Below are 8,221 nucleotides of genomic sequence, written 5' to 3'. Positions count from 1 at the left end.
CCTGACATACCAATTCCTCTTAACCTGATTTTTTTCTTAGCACTTATTGCCATTTGTACTATGCTGAATACAGGCTGTCCTTGCTTTGCATGGCAGGGCAGGGTTGTGAAAAGGATTGCAGAGCTGGACATGGTGGCTCATGCCTATAGTCCCAGCTACTCAGGAGGCTGAGGCCGGAGGATCGCTTGAGCCCAGCAGTTAGTTCAAGGCCAGCCTGGGCAACGTGGCAAGACCCCATCTCTAAAAAACAAAAAAGACCGTGCAAACTGAAACCCTTGAAAGCAATCTCCGTGTTAGTGAGAAAAATAATGATTGTTCTGGTGACCCTTACAATGTTTTATCAAAGTATTAGAGACTCTCATACCGTCAGTTACAAATATATAGGGCAATGAAAAATAAAATAAAATGAATATTTAGTACACCGTAATTTGAAACATTGGAAACATTGAGAGTTAAAGTGTTTTATTTCTTTATAAAAACCTATCAAGTGTAGTTAGAACAGTGCTTGCCTTCTTGAAGACAGAAAAAACAAATTCTGCCAAAATATTTAAAGAGATTTATTCTGAGCCATTATGAGTGACTGCAACGCAGGGATACACAAACCTAAGAAGCCTGGAGTAAGTGGTCCCCAGGTAGGCAGATTACAGTTTGATTTCATACATTCCAGGGAGACAGGAGTTATAGGCAAAGACATAAATCAATACGTGGAAGGCATATATTGATTTGGCCTGAAAAGACAGGGTATCTTGAAGTGGGGTCTTATGAGTCACAGGTCGATTTAGAGGTTCTTTAATTGGCAATTGGTTGAGGGAATAAAGCTTTGTCTAAAAATCTGGAGTCAGTAGGAAGGAATGCCCAAGTTAAGATAAGGGAGTCTGCTGTCTGTCCTGTGATGCCATACCAGAGGCAGGATGGAAAATAAGCTACATTGTACTCAATCGAAATGACCAATTTTAACAAGATTTTATGGTTTGTCAAACGTGATTCCCCAAGTCCCTTAGAAAGGAATTTGAGTAAGATCAGAAAAGGTTAGAGTTCAGTCCTCATTCTTACATAATTTATGATCTAGAGCAAGCATCTTTCTACCTTGGTCAATTCCTCCTCTCTGTTTGGGTTATCTTTCCGCATCTTATCCTTTGCACTTGCAAGGTTGTGAGATTTGTGTCTCCAAACATTCGTTTCATGTGAAAATTTTTGCTGGTGTCACTTCCTCTGGGACAACTCCACCCTTCCTGTCACCACTGCTTTCCCATTTATGGTAAGTTGGCCTCACGAAGTCCCTCTGGCTGCCTATCTAAAGTCCCTTGAACAGTATCAGGGTCAACATTGCTAATACTTCTATAGCTTGCATTCAATTTCAACTTCACTTCCAGCATTATCACTTCTCATGTCTTCCCTGCACTTTCATCTTGTTTGCCAAATCCCTGTTGCGGTTATTCATTTCCATAAAATGTCAGTGGGCTCACGGCTGGAAGAAACAGAGGCAACGCAACTTCAAGTTTTGCTGTGTCAGTAAGAGATTCACAGGGTCCAACACCAAGAGACTTTGGAAGAAGTGACATGATTGGTCACCGATCGTGATGAGCTTTTGTTATTCACATAGTGATTTGTGGACGGAGGAGCCAGCACGGAAGCTTGCACTTTATGCAAATTACTCACAGGAAATTCACTTTGGTAACTAAAATTTGAACCTTGTGTTGGGGGACTGGTGTTATTTAACTAACGTGTGTTAACTGAAAGTCATGCACATCAGTACCAACGTGAGAACTGCCTGCATTTGTCTGTCTGTCTTCCTAAAATAGAATGCCAGTTCTAACAGGGAAGGGACTGTATGCATCCTCAGTTTTCAAAACAGTGGTTGCCATATAATAGGCCATCAAATGTTTTAATAGATGAATGAATACATCATTGAGGTCATTGGTTTCTACTAGATGTTGGATTTCAAAATAAAACTTTTTTCATTCAATCACCTGACTTGTGTGTTATATTCCCCAGCTCTTTCTTTAAAGATTACTTTCTCTTCTTTCTGTTTAAAAGATCTCATCAAAAATTCAACATCCTCCAGAAAACAAGAAAGTGCTAAAAAAAAAAAATCCTCCCAAATCCCAAAACCAAAACCAAAACCCACATTGACTGGAGTTTGTCAAAGGGGCACAGGAACCAAGTGGAAGAGCTTCCAGTGGCCAAAGCTGGAACAATTTCAGCAACAAAATAAATAAAATAGTATTGAGTTATAGCCCAAAATATAAAATAAATATCTGTGAATCCACAATGACATAAATAAATGATTCAATAAGTTAATAAATGGTGGAGAAGAGAAAAATCTCCTGTGTAGAGGAGTCCCAGATATTTATGTATATACCCCACCCTAACGGAGGTGGAACATACCTCTCCTCTCCTAAAGTGTAGGCTGTGTATAGTGATTTCCTTCCAAAGAGTGCAATATGGAAAGAAAAGGAAAAAATAACTTTATAGTGGAGAAATCTGACAAATTCTACATCAGCCCGGTGATCAAGTATTCATCAACAGTCATAAATAAACATCAATAACCATAAACCATGTCAATAGCATGTATCCTTGATAGGATATGATGAAAATGGCACTCTTCCTCTGTTACCTTACTCCCCCAAAACCCACATCCCCCCATCTAATCATGAGAAAAATATCAAACAAATTCCAATAGACAAGCATCCTGCAATATCCTGCCCAGTACTCCTCAAACCCGTCAAGGTCACCAAAATCCCTGGACACAACCTTTCTGCCTGGGGAGAGGACAGCCCGTTCCAGAGCTGAGAGAGAAGGAGGCCAACATGCTTTTTCTTCTCCCTTTCTGGAAGAATTTCTTCTGTCCCTCCACTTCCTCCCTCCAGAGCTGGCCCTAGACCCAGCCAGACAGGAGAGGCAGCCCTTCCTCTCGCAGGAGTTTCTAGACATGTTGCTGTCTCTCCTGGAGAGAGTTCTCCATGGCTCCACCTTCCCCGAAGAACCCTCCCTCCTCTAAAGCACAGATCATCACCACCTCCAAAACTCTAATATCTTTCTCAGCCACACTCAATTCTTCTTCAGGACGGAGAAAGGGAGTGTCTCTCGGTATTGCACAGAGGGACCCACAGAAAAGCCAGGAGCCCACAGCAGACATTGCACCAGGGCTCATTGTTCACCTCTGGAGGTGGGGTAGCCACTCACTGACAAAATCTCCCAGTGGCCGTGTCCATTCCACACCCATGTCCACAGGGCTGGGCACAGCACCCATCACAGCCCTCACCCTCCAGCCTCTGGAAATAGAGGGTCTGTCTTTTAAATTTATTACCACTCCAAAAATGCTACCTGCTCAATAGAGGAAAAAAAAAGTGTTGGAAAACATGAAATTATAATGCAAGAAAATACAGTGCTGCCACCCAGAAATAACCATTGCTAAAATTTTGCAGAAGTTTGAGTGCTCATGGAACATTGAGTGAGAAAGCTGAGCCCTGCCCAGTTCTGCCTTTTCCCCCCAGAGCCAAGCAGGCATGTGGAGTCTCTTCCTCAAGCCCATCAGTCCACGCTGGTAGAGGCTTCGAGTCGCAGTTGCCGCAACATGCAGCTCAAGGGGTTCAGACCAGATGGAGAGGAAGCAAGACCATCATCTGAGTATGAAGAAGAGGGAGGAAGACTCAGATGTTTGAGACACCCAGGCTCACTGGAGAATTTTAACAAACATCAATTTTATACAATCTCTTTGAAAAAGAATTAACACCACGTTTATACAATCTCTTCCAGAAAATAGAAGAGGAGAGAACACTTCTCAACTCATTTTATGAGGCCATTATCTTGATAGCAAAATCAGATAAAGACTATACAAAAAAAATAAATAAATAAAACTACCACCAGTGTCTTTCATGAACTTAGATGCAAAATCCTCAACAACATATTAGCAAACAGAATCTAACAATGTGTAAAGTTACACACTATGACTAAGTCAGACTTATTCCAGGCATACAAGGCTGTCTTAACATCTGAAAATCAATTATTGTAATCCATCATATCAACCTGTAAAAGAAGAAAAATTGCATGTTCATATCAATTGATACAGAAAAAGAATTTCCCAGAATTCAACATTCATTCATGATGAAAACATTCAGCAAACTAGAAACAGAGGGGGAATTTCCTCAGCTTGATACAGAGCATCTGAAACCTACGGCTAACATTATACTTAATGATGAAACATTAAATGCTTTCCCTACAAAATCAGGAACAAAGCAAGGATGTCCATTCTCTCCACTCTTATTCAACATAGTACTGGAAGTTGTACACATTGCAATAAGGAGAGAGAGAGAGAAAGAAAGAAAGAAAGAAAGAAAGAAAGAAAGAAAGACAAGGCATACAAATTGCAAAGGCAGAAATATTTGTAGATGACATGGTTGCCTAGAAAGTGCCAAAGAATTTACTAAAAGGAAAAACTCCTAGAGCTAATGATTGAGTTCAGCAAGGTAGAAGGATACAAGATCAACATACGAAAAATCAGTTGTATTTTTATATACTAAAAACAAACATATGAGCATGTATATTAGCACCAAAGAAAATGAAAGAGGTATAAATCTAACAGAAATATGTACAAGATCTATATAACAAAAATTACCAAATACTGATAAAAAAATCAAAGAAATAAATAAACATTCATGGATAGGAAGACTCAATATTTCAAGATGTTGGTTCCTCCTAACTTGACCTATTGACTCAATGCTTTCCTAATCAAAATCCAAGAAAGTTATTTTGTGGATATTGACAAACGGATTGCAAAGTTTATATGGAGAGGCAAAAGACCCAGAATAGCCAATATAATATTGAAGGAGAAAAATAAGATCAGAGAACTGACACTGTCTAACTTCAACACTTACTATAAAGCTACAGCAATCAAGACAGTGTGGTATCAGTGAAGGATAGACAAATCAATGAAATACAATAGAGAGTCCAGAAATAGAGCCACATAAAAATAGTCAACTGATCTTTGACAAAGGAGCAAACTAAATATCATAGAGAAAATTTAGTCTTTTCAACAAATGATGCTGGAAAAACTGGACATCCAGATGCAAAAAAAAAGAAAAAGAAAAAAAGAATCTAGACACAGACCTAACAACCCTCACAAAAATTAATTCAAAATAGTTCCTAAACCTAAATGTAAAACACAAAATTGTAAAACTCCTAAGAAAGAAAATAGAAGAAAACTCAGATGACCTTGGGTATGGCCATGATGTTTTTAAAAAAATTAATAGACTTTATTTTTCTTTTAAAGACTTAATTTTTTTAGAGCAGTTTTAGGTTTACAGCAAAATTGAGTGACAGGTACAGATGTTTCTCACATACCCTCTGTCTGTGGCTTGTGGTTTTATTCTCTTGACAGTATCCTTCACAGAGCAGAAAATTTTAATTTTAATGAAGTCTACCTTATCAATTCTTTCTTTCATGAATTATGCCTTTGGTGTTGAATCTAAATAGTCAAATCTCCCACATGCTGGGAGAAAATATTTGCAAAAGACATATTTGATAAAAGATTCTTACCCAAAATACACAAAGAACCCTTAAAACTCAACACTAAGAGAATGAACATACTGATTTTAAAATGAGCAAAAGACCTGGACGCCACACCAAGAAGATATACAGATGGAAAATAAGAATATGAAAAGAGGCTCTCACCGAGTGAGTAAAGGTAATGAAGTAGTATAGGTTTTTCAAAAATCCAGGAATTTAATAGAGTCACAAGACACTGACTATGATCCAGTAGTTATGGCCATGCAGGAAGAAAACAGACAAATTAGAGATTTGCAACAAGACAATAGAAAATTGTGTACCCACCTGGAAAAACCAGTCTTTTTTTGGAACTCTCAATGAACAAATATTGAAAATAAATGTTTGGGTTACTGATGGCTACCAAAAATGATTGGGGCATAATAGTGAGGTGAAGAGAGCAGCATTCCAAGGTTGCTCATTACATTATCAACAACTCCAAGGGATTCTTCCATGATGTATCTCAAAGTATCCCTGAAGAACTTCACCATGGACAGGAGACGAAGCAAAATGAATTATAAGCATAACTGACCAGATAACTGAAATGGAGAAATCCATTCAAATTTTCAACCTGTATTAATATTAGTGACTAACAGTGATCTGGGCTTGAGAAAGAACTAAAGAGTTTCTGGGCTTACGAGTTTCTTTTACACAGCTCCTAAAGGTCACTAGGGCTGGCCTACTAAATCAATGGAGGAACAAAACATCCCAACCTTGATGACCCTTTATTTTATTTTTTTATACTACGTATAGTATATAGGCAATGACTTTTTTATGATAGGGTAACAAAAATGCACAGTTAATGGTCATAAATTTTATTTCTATTAAAACATAAGTAAAAGGAGGAAACTTAAGCCATTGATAACAGGCAAACAGATGGGCACATCTCAGAGGGATGATTGAGTATACCCAGCCATGCTGGCGGCTTTCGGGATAATACTTGGATAAACTTGTATATACCCAATAAGTGTTCACAAAGAATTTATAGAAGTTTCCCATTTTAAAAATACAAATTTTATCTTGGTTTTATGAATGAAAATCCCCATTCTAAATGTTACCCTTTCTGTTTGCTACCAAGCTTAACAAAGGCTTTAGTGATTGCCTAGTCTACCATCTCATTGATTTAAACTAGGTCAAAGAAAAGTCAGCTTAAAAGGACAGATGCGTGTTTTAAATGCATCATAATTAAAAGAGGTGGTTTAATATAACTGACATACTGAAACTGATGCATTGGCTTGCAATTGTCCATAACTTGCTTAAAGTGGAGAAGTATATAAAACATCATTTTGGGAATTCTCAGTTTACTTTGAAATCACTGTACCTAAGCTACATAATGCCCTTAAAGACCAACCAGAGAGGGAAAAAGCCCTATTTATACCTGAATCAAAGCCAGAATTCCTATGCCTACCTTGCTACATCAAATTTTACAACCTTGGTCACAGCATTGCTTTCTCTCCTGCAGCTCCTAGAAGCTTTTATTCTTTAAGTTACTCTTAGGACAAACCAATAGTAACAAGTAAATTATAATTTTAAACATTTTTTCTGGATCTTGGGCTCTCTCAGGTCCTCATAACCTGTCAATTATTTCACAGACTTTCAGAAGAAACGGGAGGGAGGGAATCAGTGGATTTAGTATTCATTTTTTTCCTTTTCCTTTCCAGAAAATATCAAACGTCCATGGTGTAAATTTTTTAAAAATTGTCAAATTAAGCAAAGATCTTTAACACAAATTAAAACCTGAGTTTTTCTTATTTTGTGCTAATTATAGAAAAATGGTAAGCCTGAAGGAAGACTGTAAATAAATTAAATATTAGATACAAATATGCATCTGTGTGTGTATAAAAGGGAGAAAATATCTTTAAAATTCTACAAATAGAAAATTCTCCTTTGAGTATGTCATTTGTTGGAGAAATATTGTTAAACATGAAAATATATTTTTATATATAATTTCATGTACCGCTAAATTCCAAAACCCACTTTTCACTTTAGAAATTTTCTATCTTCGGTGTGTGGACAGGGAAGGAATGTGGCTGCTTGGAAAGGATAATGGTCCAAACGATGGATATTAGTCTCATTACAGGGCTTAACTGGTATTTTATAAATAAATGACGAAAGTTTTATTATTATTTACCACTTTTCTGTTGATTTGGAGAAAGTATCTCTTAGTTTAGGGCACACTGATTTCAATAGTTTTTATCCTAAGTAACAAGGAAAGAAGGAAATGAACTTCATGGCTGAGATTTGCTTGGAGGCGTCTCTTCCCTCTCACACGCCACGCCTGGCCACACCCCCTGACAAGTGCATCACTCTAAGGGTCCCTGCCCCAGTCACCCCTCATGCAGGTGCTCTGCCTCCAGGAATGACAAGGGTAAGCATGTCTATAGTGTCTACCATCAACATAACTTCCTCTTGCTGATTCCTGCAGCTTCTGCCCAAACAGGAATTGAATCTCCGTGTGGGTAAGGTTAGTTCCCAGATGCCATTTATCTCCTCAACAAAGGGCACATGGTTCTGCCTCCTGAGCCTCTCCAGGCCTGCACAGTCTCTAACCTCCCATTGTGGGCTGGCTGGTGACTGGTCCTGCAAGCAGGGACCTGAGTAGCCACACAATCTACTCCAGGATCACAGTCCCCACGCTGGAAGTCAATGAGTGGGCGTGGTCTCCAACCATGGCCTT

The sequence above is a fragment of the Propithecus coquereli genome, unplaced genomic scaffold (assembly GCF_000956105.1).
Source record: "Propithecus coquereli isolate 6110/MARCELLA unplaced genomic scaffold, Pcoq_1.0 Scaffold122, whole genome shotgun sequence".
NCBI lineage: Eukaryota > Metazoa > Chordata > Mammalia > Primates > Indriidae > Propithecus > Propithecus coquereli.
This window is presented reverse-complemented; position numbering follows the sequence as displayed.